At 42.8% G+C, this 22,219-nt stretch overlaps 1 protein-coding gene across 2 annotated transcripts in view; it reads right to left on the reverse strand.

Moving 5' to 3' along the window:
- Positions 1-22,219, reverse strand: part of MED15 (mediator complex subunit 15) — a 672,261-nt gene that overhangs the window by 47,881 nt on the left and 602,161 nt on the right. The window lies entirely within an intron of this gene.

A 22,219-nucleotide genomic window follows, 5' to 3' on the forward strand; every position in this document is an offset into this window, starting at 1 on the left:
ATGATTAAGTCCTAAGTGACACTGACTATAGGATGGCCATCTAAACAAGTTGTTTTGTTTTTCTTTCTAAAAAAGTGACAACTTTGTTATTTGATTTCCCAATTATTTTGTAAAACATCAGCTAATGTTTGACTGATCTCTGTTTCTGTAGATCTATGTGAAAAACGTTTTTGGAATCTATGCCCCTGATGAAGAGAATATGAATCTCAAAACTCGTTGGGCCTACTTGAAAATAATAAAGGAGAAGATCTTTCTCTCTCTAACCAAAAAGTGTCATTGAATGAATTCTTTAAATGTACTCGTTTGAAAAATACCTTAACTTGCAGGATTTCGAAAAACCTAATGTAAAATTGCTACACAAACCACACTAATTATACTAATTAATTGAAACATCCTTTAGGCTCATTTCCTTATATATAGTGTGCAGGGGACGTAGCTTTCCATAATTTGGATTTCTTTGTTCTCAACACCTGGAGCTGACTCACCAGTCTAGCGGCAGTGATGGCACCAAGGAAAATCACCTTAATGGTGAGTAATGTTAAAAAACAAGAGAGAAGGGGTTAAAACTGAGCTCCCATGAGAAACATTAACACTGCATTTAGTCCCACGCCAAAACCACTGGCATGGAGAAAACATATTGTATAGCCCCTGTAGGTATTGCATGACGGTTAGGATCATGGAGACACCTGCTCCGGGGTCCTTTTGAAAACTGAAATGGCAGCATGTCGAACGCATCCTTCCGCAAGGACAAGTTAAAAAGCCTCTGATTCAAGGTGGGGCAATGGCCCCCATCCTTCTTGGCCAGCAGAAAATAGATTGAATAGCAGCCCAAGTCTCATTCAGAGTAGGGCGTCAGGTCTCTGGAACCCTTTTTCTGAAGTAGATGAACCTCTTCCAGTAGGAGGGGGTCAGCACGCAAGAACTGGCTGCTCGGCAGATGGTCTGGAGGACGAGCTAAGGGGATACACCGTATGCCTGGTAAATGACCTGTATGGTCCAGGCGTCGGCAGTGGTAATCCTACACACTCACTCACAGGGAAGGGTTGGTGGAAGCCTTCTGCAAAGAGGCTTTGCATCTGGGCATAGGGGAGGGCACTGATGAGGTTGTGATGCCTCCTCTTACTGTTAGAAAATTTACATTTTGCACTTTTCCCTCCATAGATTCCCATGGAACCCTATTTTTCGCTTATTTTTTAGCACTGTCATGACTTTCAGGTCACTAAAGCCTTCTGCTTTCCTTCCCTTTGCCGGTTTTGCTAACTCTTATGGGGAAAACTGACTAGTCCCTAAAACTATCAGTACTGAGAGGCTGTCTCTATTTTGGAATTCTAGTATTTTTACAATTGCACACATGACCTTTCAGTGTAGTGCAATTAGGATACTTTGTATCCATACAACTTTTTACTGTGAGGAGTCAGGAATGAAACACAGACATGGTTTCGGATAAAGACTTTTATTGATAAATACAAAGGGTTTGGAAAATGCCTCCATGTCCCTGTGCTAGAGGCGGTTCGCTACCTAAAATCCAAACCAAGTAGCTGTCATTGCCAGAATGTCCAAAACAAAACCATTCTGCACAAAGTACTGTTCTGATCCTCACATTCTAAGGAAATAAATCTTAAGGTGAAAAGGATAATGTCTTTGGCCTTCAGTGTTTCAAAAAGGTTCAAATGGGAAAAGGAATAAATTACTCCAACAAAAAGACTCAAGGATATTGCTCCTTAATCCAGAGGGTGTTTCCCTTCCCCCGGATTCTTCTTCATGCTTTCTTGAAAAGAACAGTTCTCGTCTTTCCTCTTGATCAATACCAAAGTCATGTATAATTATCTTTGGCCTTTGGGTTGTCCCGATACCCGGTATGCGCTCCAGGGGTTTTCTGTTCCCCTACATTCACAGGATCTACGTGATCCGACCGCGGCTGAATTTTCCCGCGGCCAGAAAGTTTGCATCAGAAATGTGCAAATCACCAAAAGTTTGCACATTTCCCATGCAAACACACGTACACAACCCCTACATACCCATATCCCCACCCACAACCCCAACACACCCACGACACACACTCCCACCCCCAACATAAACATACCCTACTTACCTTTTTCTTCACGTTGGGTCCCTACAGGGCCAGTTCCCTTTCACTTCCGTGATCGTAAACCGGCGCCTCAGGGACCTTTTCTTTTTTATTTATTTTTTATTTTTATTTTAACGGGGGCTGCAGGGGTTTCCCCCGCAACACCCCGCTCACTATACTCTGAAGTATAGTGAGCGGGGTGTTGCGTGGGACATCCCCGCAGTCTTTTATTGTTGTTAATACTTACCTACAATGCTACCACCAAAGGTTCAAACTTTTGGTGTTCGAACCTTTGGTGCTAGCATTTTTAGGACTTTTTATACATGCGACCGTTTGGATACAGTCAAATTGTACAATACCCATTTACACATGCGATTGCCTGGTATTCGCTCCGGCCAGGATGTATTCACACTCTTGTAGTTGCCCGTCTCTGCAGCTCCACTTTTGATAATTCACCACATTAGCCCATTTGGCAAATTCCTTTTGTCCATAGTATATTGCTTTGTTAGTGTTTTGCTCACACTTACAATCTTGGTAATTCACCACCCTAGCGCTATTGGCTAATTCACATTGTCCAGTAAATACAAACTTGTTACTGTTTCTTATTCTCTGTACAGAGGGGAAAACTTTAAAGATTCCCTACTGTGGCAAATGTTTTTACTTTGTCGCTTTCGGTATTCACAAACTCATTTCTTTATCCATTTTGTGGTGTTCACGTTTTAAACATGCTGCATGCTCACCAATACTCCCCGGTGTTCCCTTCGTCCCAGAAAGGAATCACCGGCTTTTTGTGGTGTTTCCTGGACTGCCCGCAGCCCGCCGTTAAAGATGCCGGATGGTCTCTTCCTCACGCTGTTCGGCTTTTTGTTTCCCTGCTTACTGTGGTTCTCGCAGGGCTTCTCTTTTCACGGGTCTCTGGTAAGTGTCTTGCTGCTTCATTCTAACGGCGAAGGCCCAGGAGCCCTGCACTTGCTTCTGGTGTTCCCGGGTGGAATCTTTGCGCAGCCTTTGTCTGGTTAACACTTAACCTGCTTGTCCTCTCAGCTCCCCGGTAGCACGAAGAGCAGCAGCCCACTCCCTTTCTGGGAACAGTCGTTCCTTTTAACTAACTTGTACAGAAACATTGGAGGAATGGTTATAACATGTCATTAAGGCAAGTCAGTGTTTGAAAGTTAATCTGCATATTGGATTGAAAGAAATTCAGCACTCTCCTTTGAGGGAGCAAGGAAAGAACAATAATAAGCCATTAGGGTGTTATATATGGGAGATTCATCGTGCAAGGGGAAAGGGATACCATGTCTCATCCGTGGATATCACCACTCCCTCTCCAGAGGTTATCTCCTCCCATGAGATCCTCCCCCATATAGCAAGCCCCGAGGGTCCGGATCAGGTAGCGGCTGCAGTCCCAGTTGGTCACCCCTGGGATGACTATCGGATTCACCACATTACACAATGGCTTTGTGGTTACATTGACAATGTGCCTAAGACAAGCTGGTGGCAGCTGTGTGATTTCTTACTGTTTTTGTTATATTTTTTCTGGTGCACTTTTGCATTTACCTCTCATCTGCATCACTAATGAAACCAGGACTGTCCTGCTCTGCCTCGGATTCCGGCCCGCCGGCTGGGTATTCTGTCGATACTTCAGCTTGCATCGCGTAGGCTGGCCAGTGTTTTGATCACCAATCTTTAAGCATTTTTGGCTTGAAGCGCTTGCACGCTCGACATTTGGCCTCCTGGAAGACTATGGTTACACATGTGTGTATCCTTCTAGGGGAAACTTCAGGTTACATGTGGGGTACTATGTAAAAAGAGTTTTCTCCTTGCTTAACGCTGGTGAACAGTGAGACGATAAGGGGGAAATTATTAGGTAGATTTTCCATTTTTATGCCAAATCTCCTTTACCTGTGAGAGCCCCAGGAGTATTTTGCTGGACTTGTAGATTTGTTTTGTCTATGTTCCTAGGTGAGTGGGAACCTTTTTCCCCCCCACTCACCCATTATGGCTATGGGAGTCAGATTTGTGTCTTTCCATACTTATTTTTGGAGTCATGCTTTCCTCCAACTTTATAGGCATCTGTAATTGACTTTTGCAGCACACAGCACTTTCTGTGCAGTGTTGCTGGGGAGCCCCTTGGGCTTCTACTTTTATTTTATTTTCCTTGTAAGAACACATTCGCAAGGGTAGCAGGATACTTTATATCCTTTCGACATTTTATATTGGAATATCAACCGACACCATCTTATATGGAGTGATGAAGGGGTACACTGTATCCCCTTTATCATTGCTGCTGTAATATTTCTGTTACAGTGAAAAGCATACCCGACTAGTTGGTGGCAGTGGACATACTCCTGTCTGGTGTAATTTTTACTTGCAGTTTGTGCCCACCGCAGGGTCACCATTGAGCCAAAATGGTGACCGTTTCCTTTTTTCATAATTTCTTGGTTGCTTGTCCTTTCTTGGTCCTTCTGCCGTGTCATGTGTGGCGGGTGTCCTGGTTTGACTTTCGTGTTCGGCGGGAATCCTTTGAGGAGTCCGTCAAAGAGCCAGTGTGTCTGAGAACAGGAAGCAGGAGAGGATCCCGAAACTCTGCTGGCCTTGGTCTTCGAGCATGCCTGCCTGGAACCAGTTACAACTGGGAGGCTGGCTGTCTTTTTAGGACAGACACCCCAAAGTTTGAATGTGGCATGAATGAGATTGGCTGGATTCCTAGATAAGAGGCTGGGTTCCTGGTGCATAGAGGGAGTCGACCACAGGAACTAAATCCGAAGAGGAAGAAGAGAAGAGGTCTGCAGCTACTTCCAGTGACCGGAGATGCCTGCTGAGTGACTGCTGCTGTGCTGACCCATTCTTCCATGCGACAGAGGCGCTCCGAAGAGGACTACTACTTCCTTTGGGCTGGTGGACATTATCAGCCTCGAGACGACCTGCAACCTTCCTGGGCTGCAAACCACCAAAACCTTGGGACCTGCGACCATTGTGCAGAGACTCATCCTCAGAAGATCGAATCATCCCAAAAACTTGGTGGACTCCTTCTGGACCTCTAGAGGCAAGATTCCACTCCTTGAACTCCCCTCTCCAGAGCGCTAGACGAAAGTGAGACGAATTGACCGGACAAGAACCGTTCATCTAGTATCCTGAGAAGGACACCATAAACAGAGCTTCAAGAAGCTAGAAAGAATCCTTTGCTGGGAGCCTTTTGACTCGACTACTGCTGCAAAATCCCTTCCAGTGTCCCTTCTTTCGTCAGAAGACCAATAATTCGGTGAGCAGGTCCTGCAGCTGCTGCATCTTTAGGATATCCACTTGCATTATCAACTTCACTGCTGAGGTACTGCGAGACCGGAAGTAATACTTATCCAGAGTCGTTCTGCCGCTCCTGTGTTGCTTGGGAGCTAATCTGCGTGTGTTCAGCCATACATGTGCCCCCAGGGCCAAAGCTGGGGCCCATTCAGGGTGCTTTCTACGAAATCTGTGAACCTTTTTTTACCTACAAAACTTAGTACATACTTGTTACAGAAGAATCCTTTGGAACGCTGGGTTCTCTACAGCTTGTGCCTTATCCTGTTCTGCTTATAACAGGCCACTGACGCACAGTGTCCCCTTCCGACTCAGAGGTTTCGCTAACCAAATACAATTACTATATATTTTTGTCTTTGCTCGACTGCGCAGTGTGAAGCTGGAAATGCCTTATGAAGGAACAGGGATCCCGAGTCCTTGTCCTACCACCTCTATGCATGTGTTTTCTCTACGATTTCTGCCACTGAGGTCCAGCCTGGACCGCTGGCAGTGCAGCTCTTGAGGTCTTCCTTTTGGTGAACACCCATGGGATACCCTTATGGCACCCATGGGTGGGGGCACACCCTTGTACCGCTTGTGTGTTTCTGGGCACTCGCATGCTGCCCACAAAGCAGGGTATGGGCTGGTGGCAGCTACATGCTGACTTGGCAGTGGCTCTGAGTGTCATCCATTTTTTGGGACACCCAGGTCCTGCCATAGTGGATTCCCGAAGCAAGGCAAGGTGGCTACTGTGGCCTCTTGGTTTCTATTGCCTTTTACCTTGTTTCCCAAAGTCCTGGGAAGCCCCAACTCTGTCCCTTCCTCCTGACAGGATGTTGGGTGGAAATACCATATATGACTCTGGGGCTGCCTCCTGTCCGACTGACTGGAGCCTTCCCAGGGGGTTGTGTGTTGTGGGTAAACCCTAGGGGTGGGACCTGAATGAATGGAGTCTGAAGTGAACGCACATTCTGTGTTCTGGGTGTCTGGTGTATGACAGAATGACAAGCAGCCCTGACTGAAACTGACATGAATGCAGTGTAGTGTGCTGAAAGGCTGGGTACTTACCCCATCCACATTCTTTGCTATGGGTGTCTGGGTGGAGTGAATGGCCTGAATGCCTGAGAGCCCGAGTGGCTGCCTGCCTGCATGCATGAATGAATGCCCTTCTGTGCGATTGGTTGACTGAGCCTGGCAAAACCTGAACGAATGGGAACCAATGTGTGTAACAGGGGACCTCTCACTCACAAATGTGTTCAGAAGCTGAAGTTGAAGCTGAAGCAAGAAGAAGCTGTTCCTTCCAGCCCAGCTGGAGAAGTCTGCTGCTGCATTTTCTTTGTGTAATCCAAAAGCTGCTGTGTTCGACCTGCAAAGGAGACCTCTCCCCGAGCTACTAGGGACCATCATGCAACCTGCTACTCTTCATCTGAAGTGCTCTGGAAGTCAGTCCTGTGTGCCTGCCGCCCGGAGAAAGGGTCTTTGTGAGTGCCTGGACATCGAGTCAGAGAAGTCCATTGGTGTCACCCAGGGTCCGGAGGAGCATTTTGTGACCGCCAGAAGCCGTTGCAGTCTACCGCCTAGAAGAGGGGGGTACCCTGGAATAGTGCTGCTTGACACTCAGAGCTGTGAAAGTTCCAAACGGCCAAAGAACACATCAGGGGACATCCTTGCCATCACCACTGACCACTTCTCCCGCTGGAGAAGGTCCAGGGTCGCAGAGTGCAGAGGAAGGTCCGCTGGTGGTTTTCCCGCCACCAGAAGCTTACGAAGACGTTCCAAGGGTCCAGACTTGGTGAGGGTCCGAGGTCTACCCCAGTGGTAAAGTCCAGGTCACCAAAAGCCGTCCAGAGGTCTGTGCTACAGCACTGAAGGTCAAAACACTGCAATATATATATATATTTTTTTAGTTTGTCACAAACTTTTAAAAAGCAAACAAAATAAAAACTAAAGCAAATACAGCATATTTAGCAAGACTATTACCCTACTTTTCCATATATTTCTCATTTTATCCCGACAACATATACCATTTGTTGTTCTAGGCTTTTCCCCCCTATTATATTCCTCTCGGTTTTGCATTCTCTCCACCCATTTTTTTTTCCAAATGTGTTGCTATTTTCTCCAAGAATGCTGTCAATGCAAAAGTTAGTTTGTTCCTTTCTCCTTGATGCATGGTACTCCACCATTCATCAGCTGTATATGTGGAGCATTCATTTAATTGCTTCCCCAGGGTTCGTGTTCTCTCATCTTGTAGGTTAGGGCAAAAAAGTGCCAAGTGTTTCATTGTTTCCTTTCCAGAATTACAAAGACAACAACTAGGATCCTCTTGGGGCCTTTCTCCTCTTTGATACAACGTCTCCTTAGTTTCCCATTCGTTGAATCTAAAATACATGAAGATTCTTCTTTTTTTACACGGGAATTGTATCATATTTCGGGAGCTCATTTAGTTTCTTTGCACTTTTTTTTTAACTGCATCAGGGTTTTGTACCAAGGTTTGTGTATTGGTGTTTAACTAGTTTAGAATGATTTCGCAGGATTCTTTCCATGTTTTGAATATACCATCCCTCTCCTGATCTTTCTTTTGTTTTAGAATGTCGAATTGCGGGATGTTATCCTCTTCCACGATTTTTCTATACAGGCTTAAGGCGTTCCATGTGGTAATTATTCTCATTGATAAGCTTAGTTCATACCTCATGCAACTCGACGGGAATCCTTTTGGTAGTTTGAGGATCCTTCGCCAAATGACGTGTTCGCATCTTGTCCAGAATTCGCAATTGATTCCAAACAAGGTTTCCGCACCATATGTCAGTGTCAGTATGATTTTGTATCTGTAGAAGCGCACCACATGCACCATTGAGAACTTCTCATATTTTGCGTTGATTTTTGGTGCTTGAGCCGCAAGTTCATTGCATTTGGACACCAGCCTTTTCACCATTGGTTCGTCGCATATGCTCGCACTTATGGTTATTCCCAAATATTTGGTTTCTGAGACGACTAAGTGTTTTGTTGCCCATTTTCCATTGAAATTTACGGGCTGCTTTTTGATGGCCCGAGCCTTGTAGGTTTTTTTAATACAAGGATCTTTATTTTCCTGATATTAATCTCCATCTTGTTGGCTTCCATATAGATCTTTAAAGCAGTTAGTTTTCTCTGGAGTCCGATTGGCGTACAGTCCAATATCACGTCATCGGCATACAATATCATGTTTATATGCTCTTCATTGATTTTTTGGGGGAAAGAATTTACAGTGCATTTGTTGGTATGGGTGCAGTCGTGTGTCCTCTTTGATCTAATCTTATTTGCACCGACGTCTCACAGTATAGTGCCTTTATTGAAGCCATTAAGCTTTTCGGACATCCTTTTTGTTTCATCTTCTTCCACATGTCTCTGTCCACTCCGTCAAACGAGTGGGCAAGATCAATGAAAGCAATGTATATTGTTTGTCTTATGGCCTCCATTTTCATCAGGTTTAGGATGAATAAGTTTATACTACAGCCAACGCCTCGACGAAACCTGTTTGTCTCAGATCAGCTACTTTAGCATTATGGATCCATGTTGTTAGTTGTTTCAGCTGTTGGCTAGCAAACAATTTCCCGACTACATCTAATAGTGCAATAGGTCGGTAGTTACTTGGCTCCAACCTTGAGCCCTTTTTGAATATTGGCACTATTATTGCGGTTTTCCATGTTTTTAGCACCCGTCCTAGACGAACTACCATTTTAAACAATTTATGACAGAAGTCTGCCCATTCTTCTAGGTTTGCCTTTAGCATATAGTTTGTTAAAGCATCGGGTCCAGGCGCCCGAGACGTGGTCAAGTTCTTGATGTTGCTCAGAATGTCATCTCGCTCAATTTCTAATTCCCATGTTCCATACACTTGCTCTTGTGATGGATTGTCGTCCTGAAATAGTGCAGTATAGTGTAGTGTGTGGTCCATTGCTGTTCTGTAACCACGTTACTTAAACTTGCCTCCTGTGGCTTATCTATCTCGTTTATCGCTGCCCAAAAAGTCTCTGGAATTTCTTTGGGCAAGGCATTGCATCATGTTTTCAGCATCCTTTTGTTCCATTGATGCTTTATGCCATTTTAGCCAGTTTTTGTATTGCCTTTTTTTTTCTTTCTCTGTCTTTTTCCTCTCGTGTTTTATTATTTGCTTCTATTATTCTTAGTTGTTTTCTCAGGGCTCGTTTCTTGGTCACCACTGCTGTATCATATTCATGTTTCCTCGTGGTATTTTTTTGTTTTTTTCCCTTTTGGGTTTTATATACTTGGAAAAAGCGTTTCATATTCAATCTTTTTACTCTCTTTCTCATTACTCCATTTATATAGTGTATTTGTGAGATCTTTTATTTTTGCACTATTTATACGTAGTCGATTTTGGCCTGGTTCCACTTCAATTTCTTGAACCCATTTTTTTTGTTCTTTTGCAGCTTCCATATGATATGAAATTGTTATTAAATTATGGTCACTTAGGTCTGTTTTGATGACCTTCATGCTTTTTACCTTTTGTGTCATGCTTGTAGAAGTTATAAAATAGTCTACGATAGATGTTTGGGACTCTTTTCCATGTTGATTGCGGCGGGATGTCCCCTGGAACGTTTCCATTGAGAATGACCATACTTCTGGCGTCTAGCTCTTCCCATATCATTTGCCTCAAGGTATGCAGACGTGTTACTTTACTTCCTCCCTCATTATTTATTAATAGATCCATGTTGAAGTCTCCACAGATTATAATATCAGCGTTATCTTCAAATTCTGTGATCTGATCCAATAAATCACATACTTGGTCCACAAATGTACATTCTGCCATCACCTTATGATGCCAGTATAGGTTAATAATGTATGTCTTTTTTGATCGGTTCATATCCCAGTCTAGATCAACTATTGCAGTTATCTGTATATAGGCAGATATATTTTCGAAATGTTGTATTTTCAATCCGCTTTCTCTTTTTACTAAAAAGTCATCATACCCGACATAGGGCGACCTTTAGCTTGGTGTATCGCCTGGTTAAAAGCAACAAAGCCATCTGCTAGAGGAGGGTCTAGCAGCCATGTTTCCTGGCAGCAGATGTCGTTGATGGTTTTGAGAATGTTATTTGTATTCGTTAGTAGATGGGCAAAACCTTGTGTATTCCAGGAGCCCACAATTCTTAGATTTCTATTTTCGTTGTCCTTATGTTATCACTTTTTGTGTGCAGGGCTCCGGCGACCCAGTTCCAGTTTTCTCCAATGTCGCCCCTTAGCTTTAATTCCGCTTTCTGTTTAGGATCTTTTTTGCGATTTCTAGTTTCAATGGTAACTCTAAAGGGTTTTTTTGTTTTCATCAAGTCATTGAGAATGTCTTCCTCTCTGCTAGGCTCTTCTTCTACTTCCGAGTAAACCCTTTGTTTGTCTTGTGTTGAACTTTGGCTTTTAGTATCTCCTTGAGTGTTTAGGTATTGTTCCTTTCCTTTATTTTTTTCAGTGGGCTGTTTTTTCTCTGTCTCGTTTGTAGTCTTAATCTCGTTTAGAGCAAACCCTAGATGATATAATTCTTCTGCATTTCTCAGAATCAGATCATAAACAATCTTTGAGTGTATGTGTATAACTACACGATCAAGGGCCGAATCTCCTATGAATTCCACTTTTTTTTATGTCATTAGACGAGAGTAGCTTCATGTTTGGTAGATGCGTTAGAAGCTGCATGGGATTGAAACGATTTAGGATCAGGCCATCTTCTTTGGGTTCTATACGCTCTAGCAGAAGTTTGAAGTCAGGTCCTTTTAGGGTCGTCTTCCGATTTACAGTTTTGTTTGCAGGATTTTGTCTGTTGTCGACCCTCCATGATTCATTTGATATTCTGTCGGTTTCCTTTCACTTGGTCGGCCAAATATCCTCTACATTCCTAGCATTTATTCTTTTTTCGCTTTCAAAAGACATTAGTGGTTTTTGGATCTCATTCGGATTATTTAATTCCTTTTCCACTAAGTTTGTCTTTACGAGCGTCCTCTCTCTGCGCTCTTTCATCGTCAGTAGTTCTTGAAAGTCAACTACTTTGTCTTTTTTCATTCGGATTGGTTTTCGTTAGTTTTTCTGGTGTCTGTTTGGCCACTGTTCTCTTCCATGCGACCACTTTTTCATATACAGATTCATTTTCAGAATAGATTCTCTCATTTGTTGCTGATTGAATGGAGTGGTTGAGCGATTCCTCATTGTCTTCCAGTACTTTTCCACTCTCCCCTTCTTCGTCGCTCGTCTCATATATTGAGACGGTCAAAAGGTCTTCTATGTTTGCTCTTCCAATCTGATCTCGCTATTTGGTTGAGTGTCTTTAGGATCAGCCACTATTTTTTCTGGCATTTGTTTTTTGTCTTCAAGGGCTTCTTTACTTCAGTTTGAAGTATTATGTTATCTGCCGTCTGTATTGTTACGTTCAGGGCCTTTAGATTTCTCAAGAACTTGCATGAATTTTTCGTATTAGGGTTCTTTCCTTTTGTCATATTTTTTGTTTTTTTCTTTGACTTTAGTTCTTCCTTTTTTCCATTATTTGTGTTCTTGGTTTTTTCTAGTGATTTTGTGTCTTTTTCAAAGATGGAGAAACTCTCCTTTGGCGGTACAGCCCCCACATCTTCCTTTTGAGTTGCCTTTGATGATTTTTTCGGTGAGGAAGAACCGGCCTTTGCGTTTGTTTCTTCCACCTGCAATCTCTCCTCTATGGTAATTTGGTTTAGCTCCTGAGCTGCCAGCTTATCCTGCTCATTTAAGTTTTCAAATGAGAGGCCATCTGCATTTTGGGATGTGGAGGGAGATGCATTCAGAGTCAAAGCACTGGTCATGGGGAGCATACTCGAATCTGCTGTTATTTCTGACACAGGTAAGTCCACTATAGAGTTTTGTTTCTGTCCATTGAATATTGTTTTATTTATCCCTTCTGTATTATCGTGGATAGGTCCTTTATTCATATGTAATGTACTCTTTTTTTTGCCTCATTTTGTATTTCCACACTTTCGGTTCCTGCAATATGATATTTTGTTAGAATAGATAAGGCTTCTTTTGCCAGTAGCTTTTTGACCTCTCCTGAGTTTTTTAAAGCCTCCTTTAATGTGTTTGCTGTCCATTCGTCTTTGTACTTATCTTTTTGAGCTTGTATTTTCAATTCATGCAGTTTCATCTCAAGATTGACAATTTTTGTGTAAGCAAGGGCAATCAATGTATTCTGGTCCCTATAGTTTTCATTAAATTGTTCGTAGATTTTGGCCAGTGGTGTAATTGCAAAAGCCATAGAAGACAATAAGTTTGGTCTTAATTCGTTGATTACATTCTCCGTTACTTCGTTAATGAGTTTCCTTTGTTTCAATTCTTTGCTTCTTTGGCGAGATTTAAAATTAGTCTGGTATCTCATATTTTTATATAGTCCTTGATGTAATCCTTCGGTTGTGCCTTCCTCCGTGGAAGAGTCATCAGTTGAGGATGTAATTGACTCTTCCCTTTTGTTGACTCTTATTTTTCGTGGCCAAATTGTCTTCTTCCTTATTCATGCCTTTCAAGATTTTTACATTTCTTTTTTGTGAGCAACAAAGATCTTCCATCGGGCTAGAGTCAACTCTCCTTTTACTTCTCGTCTCGTCCCACCTAGGGGTGGGATGTTGACTTTTTTTAGTCATTTTTCGTCGCATGGGGCTTCTGTTATAATTGTTTGTCTCATTTGTCCCATTATCAAGATCCAATATGGTAGTTATACTCTGTTTTTCATTAGTAGATTTGTAGCTCTGTTAATTTTTTTTGCCTAGGTTAACTTTTTCTGTTATGGCCATGATATCCTTAATTATTTGATCAGCGACTATTAGGGAGTTTCGCCTGTCATTAGGCCTCACAAGCTCACTTTCCGCATTTTCTTCACAATTGTCAGATCCTTGGGGTATTTTGCCATCCCCTATGACATCTGCTATAGAATCCCCAGCGTCAGCATAAACACAATTTTTCATTTGCGTGTACACTTCGCTAGTTCTGGATTGTGGTTTTACTCCTATATTGAGGTTGGTTTGGTTGCAATCAGATTTTAGCCAAATAAAAGGTTCCGTTTCACTCGCACCTTTATTCAGCGTACCAACTGCTGGCTGCTCGAATACGCGTGGAGAGGCAGATTTCAACGCGTTCGCGTCAGCCGGCAAGAGAGGTAGAGAAGTTAAAAGGCATTTAGAAGGGCTTTTCACAGGTTCATTAAGATGTGCTGTACTTAGCGGATCGTTTATCGATTCAGCGCCGCGTTCTTCTTCAATCTCCGCCACAATGTCAGCCTCGGCTTCGATCTCAGTCTCAGCCTCGCGCACAGGTATTAGTTTAGATATAATGATTGTATTTTCAGGCTCGGACACCTCCACACTCACATTCAGTTGATCCACAAATACTTGGCATTCAGAATCTGTGATATCAAAACGGGGCTCATGCGTATCCTTATTCAGTGATAGAACATTGTCTTTATCTTTACTTACTTGGAATTGAAGTTGAGTTTGCAGAAGCGGTTGTTTCCGTTGCCGCTCCGGGAACCTGGCAGGAGCAGACTGTGATGAGTGGTGCAATTCAAACTCTTTCTCCCCCCACAAGCACACTCTCCTCACCTGAGCTGTCCGAGTTGACAGTTTCTTGTAGACGTCGTCGTGTAAGGTAGTCTCTTTCATTCTTGTGATGAATGTGCTCGTCACGGAGGGAAGCCACAGTCTGTGCTGGATAAACAGCTGTCCCGTGACTCCCTTCCGGAACCAAGCCGGAATCAGGGAAAAACCCAAAAGGGAAAAAACCCTGTGGAGCAGTGTTGACTCTTCAATCCCAGAATAGTCGCTGAAGAGAGCAATGGAGCGAGGCTGATTGTTGAGTAGAAGAAGTCCAATCGGCGAGTCAGGAGAGACGGAGGCTCCTTGTGGCAGTTAGAATAAATGGCAATGGTTCCAGAAAGAGGAAAAATAGTTGAGTAGCTAGCCAGCTCGGAGGAGCCAATCGAAAGAGACGGGAAGAATTCCCGGAAATCAGAAAAGAGAGGGAAGTTGAAAATAGGCACACCGGAGTACCGCCAGAGTAGCGGAAGGAAATGGAGGCGTTCCGAGGAAAGAAACAGGAAAACACAGGAACAAACAGGAAACCCTCTGGGAGATCCGACAGAGGATCGGAGCAAGGAAACCCGGAAACAGGAAGTGACCAAAGTGGGTTGCAACGCAGCGACTACCGGGAGGCGGGGAGTTTAAATACTTCCAGCGGCGCTGCGTCACGCACCTGGGACTGGTGACAAGAACACAGAGAAAGGACTAAAACACACTACCTCTGTGTCTCCAGCTCCAACGCGGATACAACCGCCAATTACGGCAATGGCCGTGACGGCGGATGACACAGACTCGCATCGTGCCGATTTTGCTCACGCACACAGCTGCTGGTTTGTTTCCATATTTTGATATTTCTCTTCTCAGTAGGGGGATGAAGTTTTAACTCCGTTCACCCGCATCACACAAAGAACACTCCCTTGTTACTCCGCGTTGCTCCGCGATTGAGAGGGGTTTTTCAACACTAGCTCTTCCTCACTCCAGCAGGGCTAGTGAACAGACTCAGATTCCAGCAGGGGTTCGAACATAAAGAACACTCCCTCGTCACACTGCAATATTCCGAAACCTGATGCCAAAAGTGACCGATGCACCCGTCGCCGCCAGTAGTCATCGGAGGGTGCCAGGTGGCGTACTCATCTGCCAAGCCTTTAAGGAGCCCACAGCAAGTTTCACCTTCCCAGGACTTCTACAATCGGAGAAATCGTTGACCAACTGAGAGCACTGCGAAGAAAAAAATTGCTGCATTTCAGGAAAACTTTGGTTCAATTATTCTTCTTGGACTCAGCATCCCAGTGGCTCCATCTTCCAAAGGGGGTCCATCCTCGAAGGGAAGCGTAGAGTAAAACTGCGAAACTCTGCCACTTCACCTGCCAAGACACCAAAGGTACTGTGACAAGGAAGAGCATCTTCTAACCCCAGGAGTCGTCCAAGGGTCCCAGATTAGTCTTGGATCCTGCTCTCCTGTGGCCCCTTAGGTATTTTGTGGTAGTAGAACCTTTAAGAAGAAAGTAAAGGGTTATTGAACATTTTTGGACTGGGCTGTAAAAAACCAGATCAGGAGATTCATCAGTTGAAAAATCAGAGACTCCCTCGTATTATATTTGCTCAGAAAAAGAAGGGGTTAAGCAATGAATATAGAAACTGGACGAGATCTCAGATTCAGGCGTAGTTTTTGTGATGGCAAATCTATGTTAAAGGCAGTAGGTGCTAGCAACTCTAGGAATTTCTGGGCAATTATTAACAGTCAGCAAACTTTGCATGGGCCCATGCAGAGTAATACGGTAGCTGAGGGGGATTGGGTGAACTATTTTGGCCAGGGGTTCAGGGAAACGGAACCGGCAGCTGATGCATTATCGAATGATGTCCAGTAGGTACTTCTGGTGGTCCTCTAACTCTATGGCAGCTGGGCCTAGTGGCCTTTTCAATAGGTTATTAATACACGATGTTCCCACATGGACGCAAGTTTTGTATCAGCGATTTGAAGCAAGATTAAGAGCAAGAAAATGCCCAGACTCCTTGAAGCAGGACATAATTATCCCCATCTACAAGAAGGGCGATAGGACGGATCCAGTTGGTTATCGCCCTATCCCTGCTCTAGACGCAGAGAAACAGATCAAAAGGGGTATTTCATCAAGACACAAATAGGCTTCTGTAGGTGGCCTCTCAACAGCATTAAATGGGCTTATATTAAATACTGTAAAAGATAAAACCTGGAAAAGAAACACACAGGCTCCATGGAGCTTGGATTGAACTTTCAAAAGCCTTTGATACAGTCAACAGAGGGAGACTTTGGTCTAAATAGAAAAACTGAGGTATAACAGATGGTTTACTTGCGATTATCTATTTACACACAAATGTGTGTACAAGTAAAGCTTGATAGGCAAGGCCATCTTTCATCTAAAATACTGAATTTGGGCATCTGCCTCTTTACCCTTTATCTGGCGGATAGTTTATTTCCCCTTTCTCTTGCTAGTCCGAGAATAGGTGACTGTCATTAACTGGATGGCTTACGCTGACGATGTGGTGGTGTGAGATCATACACCAATAGGTATCCAGCGAATGATGATATGCTTCTCAATTCAGCGAAATTCAAGGTTTTGCTTTTTGTTAATTCGATGAGAAAACCCTCTAGGTTTAGATGGAAGTTGGACGATGAGATAACTATTACCAAGGGAATGCTGTATCTGGGCTTTAGATTTAGGGGTGGTCTGTAAAAGCCTTAGAGAGAGACATTGAAAAAAAAGCCTCAATTGTATTGCCAAATGAAAAAGATTCTATGTACTCATTGCAGATTTTCGCTCATTCCCTTGATAAAGTTCTACAAAGGGAAGGTGGTTCCAGTACTTCTTTATGGCATGGAAATGGAGCATGCAAGATAAATTGGTCTGTCAGAGGGTCTTAACTAGCAGCAACTACTGAGTCTCCCCATGTCATTAACTGTAGCTTGTTTACGTTACTAGTTGGGACTACAATCATTACAAGCTTATTATCATTAGAGGGTCTCCTTGTATAGAGTGATATTGAGCCAGTGAGGAACTCCTTATATATGGACATTGGAGTTCATCTTAAGCATGTTAACTGAGATTCTGTCTGACTTAAAAAATAATGTCACAAATATACTGGAAGATTGAATTAATTAATAATCCAATGAAAGTGAGGAAGGCTATGAGGGAGACAGAGATTTAGTGAACTCAAATGTTTTGAATCATTTCCAGTTCTGGACATAACCAGGGGTTATGTTCTGCCATATCTGCAGTTTTCCCCACATGCAAAATGGTGATCCCAATTTTTGAGATTTCGTTTGAATCTGGTGGAAACAAAAGATTCAAAAATGTTGTAGAAAGATTACAATGTTGGAGGAGAACTGTGGCCTATGTGGGGGACTGTGGGTTCAAATTCTGAGACGCTTGTTGTAATGTATTGTATTGTTTGCATGGTTTATTCATTTATAGGACGCTCCCAACCCTGAGGTATCTGGGCGCAGTACATTCAAAGGTTACAAACATAGTGGAGAGAATCCAATTTGCAGTTACATTTTGGCAAATTATCAATTTACAGCAGTAGTACTATCTCTAGGAACAGAAAAGTCATCGCTATCCAGAGTAAAGTTAATAAACATGGTTACAAAGAATATGGAAGGTAATTTGCAGGTTATTTACAACAGTATTTATATCTACAGGTACAGAGGAGTCATCGTTATGCCCAGGTCATACACAGTAGTCGAAGGACCGCAGCCAGGCTCTTACTTCATTCTTGAAGTAATGGCGTCAGGCATTAAGTTCCATAATTGGGCCGCCATGACCGTGAAACTGGTTCCTCCAGTCTTTTTTAGTTTAAGTTTAGGGATCCTGAGGCTGTTAGTACGTTTGACTGTGTTGCTACGAAACCTTTAAGAATAAAATATGTAGGTTTTTGGTAAATAAAGATTGGATAGATACTGAAGAGCTATGGTGGTGCTTATCTGCAGTGAAGGAAAAGTCTCTGATTTTGGGTATCTTGAGGATTTTGAATATATTAGGATTGATTCAGTTGTGAATATTTTTGAAGTGATTTGAAAAAAAAGTTCTAGAAATGTACCCAACAGATATGTTCAATTAACTTTTTGTGCTTTTGTTTTATATGTAATTATTTATGTAGAATGCTATTTAACTTTGTATATTGTGATAAGTCAAATTTTGGCTAAGACGCAAATAAATAAAAATAAATAAACAAGATTAGTTACACCTGACATTTCCATTACAGGTTGCCAAGGGGTGGGGTGATCCTCACACATAATTACTTATCTAGTCTAAAGAAAGCATTCCGACACTGTTCATAACTAACCTGCCTTTCTTCCTCAATCTATGTTGTTACACCTCACTTAAGAATTCACTTTCCTATTTAAAACGGTCTGCAGCTAGTGCATTTATTACTGAATTAAAGTATTGTGTGGTACCACAGTGTATATAATTGCCATTCTTTGAATATAATTCTCCAGAGTACAAACTGTTATTATATACATGTATATAGTTTGGTAGCAACTTTATTTTGTATAACAAAGCTGTGTTAACACCGAACAGTATGTGGACATTCCTTTGTGAGGTCGTGGGGATTCACTGTACTTAAGAACCTGCCTGCATCACCTCCTGAGAGCTTAAGTCTTGGTTGCTCGTCCATTCTACCACCCCTTGCTAGGGTTGTTCTGTGCTTTTGTCCCAATCATATAGAGGACAGAAGTATAGATACCACCTACGGTTTTTACACAGTATTCCAGATAATATGGTAGAACTGTCAGTGTAAACAAACAATTTAACTGCGAGCAACTACCACTGAAGCAATGGCCTGTGAAAAGTATTTTTAAGTAATCCCAAGTGTGTTGGTTAAGTGTTCTAAGTATTTTGAGACATTCCTAGTGCAATTTTAATAAAAGCTTTACTTTAATATGTATTGGTTTAAGTGTTTCTTTGGACTACTGCACTAACTGGGTTCAGTGTACTTACCTAAAGCTCCCATCTTCCCATTATGATCAGCCTGATTACTCTGTCACTCTACCAAGGTTCCATGAGTACTACAGACTGATGCTAAGAGTTGGAACGCAGGGATCCTTTTATGAACTCTTTCTTACCTCAGATGGACTTAAGGAAATCTCCCCTAACAACCACTAGATGTCAGCCTATGCAAAACATATGATTCTAAGTAGATCCACAAACAGGATTATAAAATACATCAAACATAATATACTGACGTGTGTGCATGTGCAAGATGAATTGTACTCTCATCAGCCCATCCTCTCCACCTTGGCCAGCAAGTAAAGCACGACTTTTCCTCTCGTTACCCACTGGGAGAATTTTGGTCCAACTTGCTGGACAATCTGTTCTTCCATGCAGACCTCTTCACACAACAAAAGAGGGCTATGGAAAACCGACCTAAGAGGGTTTAGACTTAACAGATAATCCTAACTGTGTATAAAACTCATAGACCAAGTGTTAAATTTCAACTGGAATTGGAAGGCATAAAATAAAGTTGATGAAATGTTCATCTGCCTAAAGGCCTCAAATTAAAGGTTAATGAAAAGGTTCCTTATAAATACATACATCATGAACTGTTCTTTTCTACGGTACGACGTCCATTCATCGCCGTTTTTTTCTCAGAAAAACCCATCGAAAAATATGGGGTGTGCGGGGGGGGGGTGTGTGTGTGTGTGGGTAGTGGGATATAAGGTTTTGGAGTATTTCGTGACTAGATTCTAAATTAGTGCGAAGGGGGGGTGGGGTGGTAAACCCCCCCCACAACACAAAATATATATTCAATGAGTTTTTGCAGCAAAAAAATCTGCTGCAACAAATGCTGCGAAATAAAAACGGGCAATGTAATGACATGAAACCCTTTTCTACACAGGATATGGTGGCCTGGAAAATGGAGTTTCAGGACCATCCAAAGTGTTTTCATACGGACAGCTGTGATTTGGATCGGGGTTGAAAGCCATAAATCTAAATGTTCGAGGGAGAAAAGACCAAAGATTATTTCTCCCCTGAACATGTCCAACTTTGCCCCCGCCGCCCCTACTTACCTTGCGGCCGCTGACTCGCAGTGTCCCTTTCGCTTCTGTCATTGGGAACCGGCGCTGCAGGTGCCTTTCATTTTTCTTTTTTTGGGTGGCTTTTTCGGGCTGGTTGCGGGGGATACCCCTGCAACCGCCACTCACAATATAGCACAAGCCCCGCCCCTGCAGTCCTTCGCACCGCATGGGTTATTTGGTCGAGATTTTCGGCCGTTTAGAATTTTTCAAATGGCAAAATTCGGCCAAATCACCCGTTCGGTCTAATGAACTCAGTAATTTTGGATGATTGCCTGTAATGTAACCTATGTTTATTCCAGCTCGCCTCTCTTTGCAGCATGGATAGCTCATATGCCAAGGAATTGCCGAGGACATGGGAAAGACAACTTCACAAATTTAAATCCTCAGCAGGGCAGTCTAGGCCCATCTTTCTGCCAAGGTTGAAAAATAGTGCACTATTACATTGGGAAGTAACATTAATCGAACAAATTTTGAGGAATATGCCATGAAGAACTATAGAAAGCCTGATATTATCAAACAAGTCTTTCCAAAGAATGTTAATCAGCAGCCAAGAGTGGGGTGTTCCAAATATGAAACCAAGTCATGTGATTAATACTGCCATACGGGTGGCAGAGGAAATGTTAGCGCTCAACCAAAAACGCACTGGGGCTGCTTTCGATCAATGAAAATCATAGTCAACAGCTTGGTATGTGGCCAAGTGCAGCCTGACGTGTGGCCAACCTTCCTGTGTTATTAACTAAGAGGATAATTTAAGGCTTCCTTATTTTTGCATATTTTTATACATTCCCATTTCCTATAGGCTACGTGCCTTCCATTTATATAACAAATAATGCTTTTTGCTGCCTCTAGAAATGCTTTCACTCCAACGATCAATAAAGTAACAATATCAGCGATGAGCAGACGTGACAGAATTTTGATGCATGGCAAAGGCTCAAGGTACCATTAAACTAGTTACTGCCATCGGAAGTCAGATTTTGAGAGACCAGGAACACGAGATACAAGATATAGCCCCCAAAATAAGTCTAAATCAATTCTAAATAACCTCAGATTCCTCAAGCACAAGTTTGTGAAGTGTCTATGCAACTCCCAGTTTCAGACAGCCTCTGAACTTGAACTGGCACAATTACACCCTTTAGTGCCGATTAAATGATATTGAGGATATGTGTGGGTGAGGAGGCTGATGCTGACCCCAGTCCATGTATGCCTAGAGCACTGCCCAAAGAATTGTTCCACGAGATGGAGGACATTCCCGAGGGTACATTTCTATTCTATTTAAAGGCAGGACGGGCCAGGGTAATCCAGGGGTCAATGACCAAAACCAGCAAATTAAGACCTTTTCAGTGTGTGTCATAGAAAGGGGACAAACATCTGTGGCTCTTAAACACGAATGTTGGAGGCTCTGATACGGGAGAAAAAACCAGAACAAAAAATGGCTTAGTTAGGCAAACGTTCAAAATAAAGACTAAAGAATGCAGAACGAAAATGTTTACGAAGGCCATATGCGGCATCAAGAAGGTTCAGGCAAGGAGAGTATGAGATCCTAGGAAATGGGCAATTATCCTACTGACATGTAATCCCAAGTGATAGCCTCACACCCCATTTGTAGCTCAACCATGTGCCACTTTGGAGCCCTGTTCATGCGGTCATACCTCCATAACCGGAGAGGCAGATGGCACAAAAATACCATTCCCAAATCAGCGGCACAGGGGATGTCCAGAGGTTGCATCAATTCCCATTACAATTCCTAGAGGAACAGCTGGCAAACACCTTTGCCATGATGGCAGGAGTGCATATACACTAACTGGCTATTGTCTTAAAAGGTAAGACAACTGAAATCCTATCAATAAGCATAGAGCCCAAAATGACTCACTAGTTTCACTCTTCACCCACATCCCAGTAGTCACCTTGGATTTTATTTGATTACCAACTTCATTTTTGGGACTCATTTCAAAAATATCACTTGACCTTAGTTGGCACTTTGAAAAGGCTCCTCGTACAAACATCTCCTTTACTCAACCATTTCAGGACACCAGATCATCTCTAATCGTCTTTACACTCAACTACTGCAATACATTCCTTGGATCGTATGCTTACGACCACCACTCCCCACAATAAGTAAAAAACACGATTCGTAGTAAACCTCACATTCTGAGCATGTCACTCGCACACTGCAACAACGCAACTGTTTCCCATCACCAGGAAAAAACATTTTACCTGGCTGATGGACACTACTAAGAAACTACCGCCCAA

Source organism: Ambystoma mexicanum, chromosome 10, assembly GCF_040938575.1.
Source record: "Ambystoma mexicanum isolate Mex_15411 chromosome 10, UKY_AmexF1_1, whole genome shotgun sequence".
Classification (NCBI taxonomy): Eukaryota; Metazoa; Chordata; class Amphibia; order Caudata; family Ambystomatidae; genus Ambystoma; species Ambystoma mexicanum.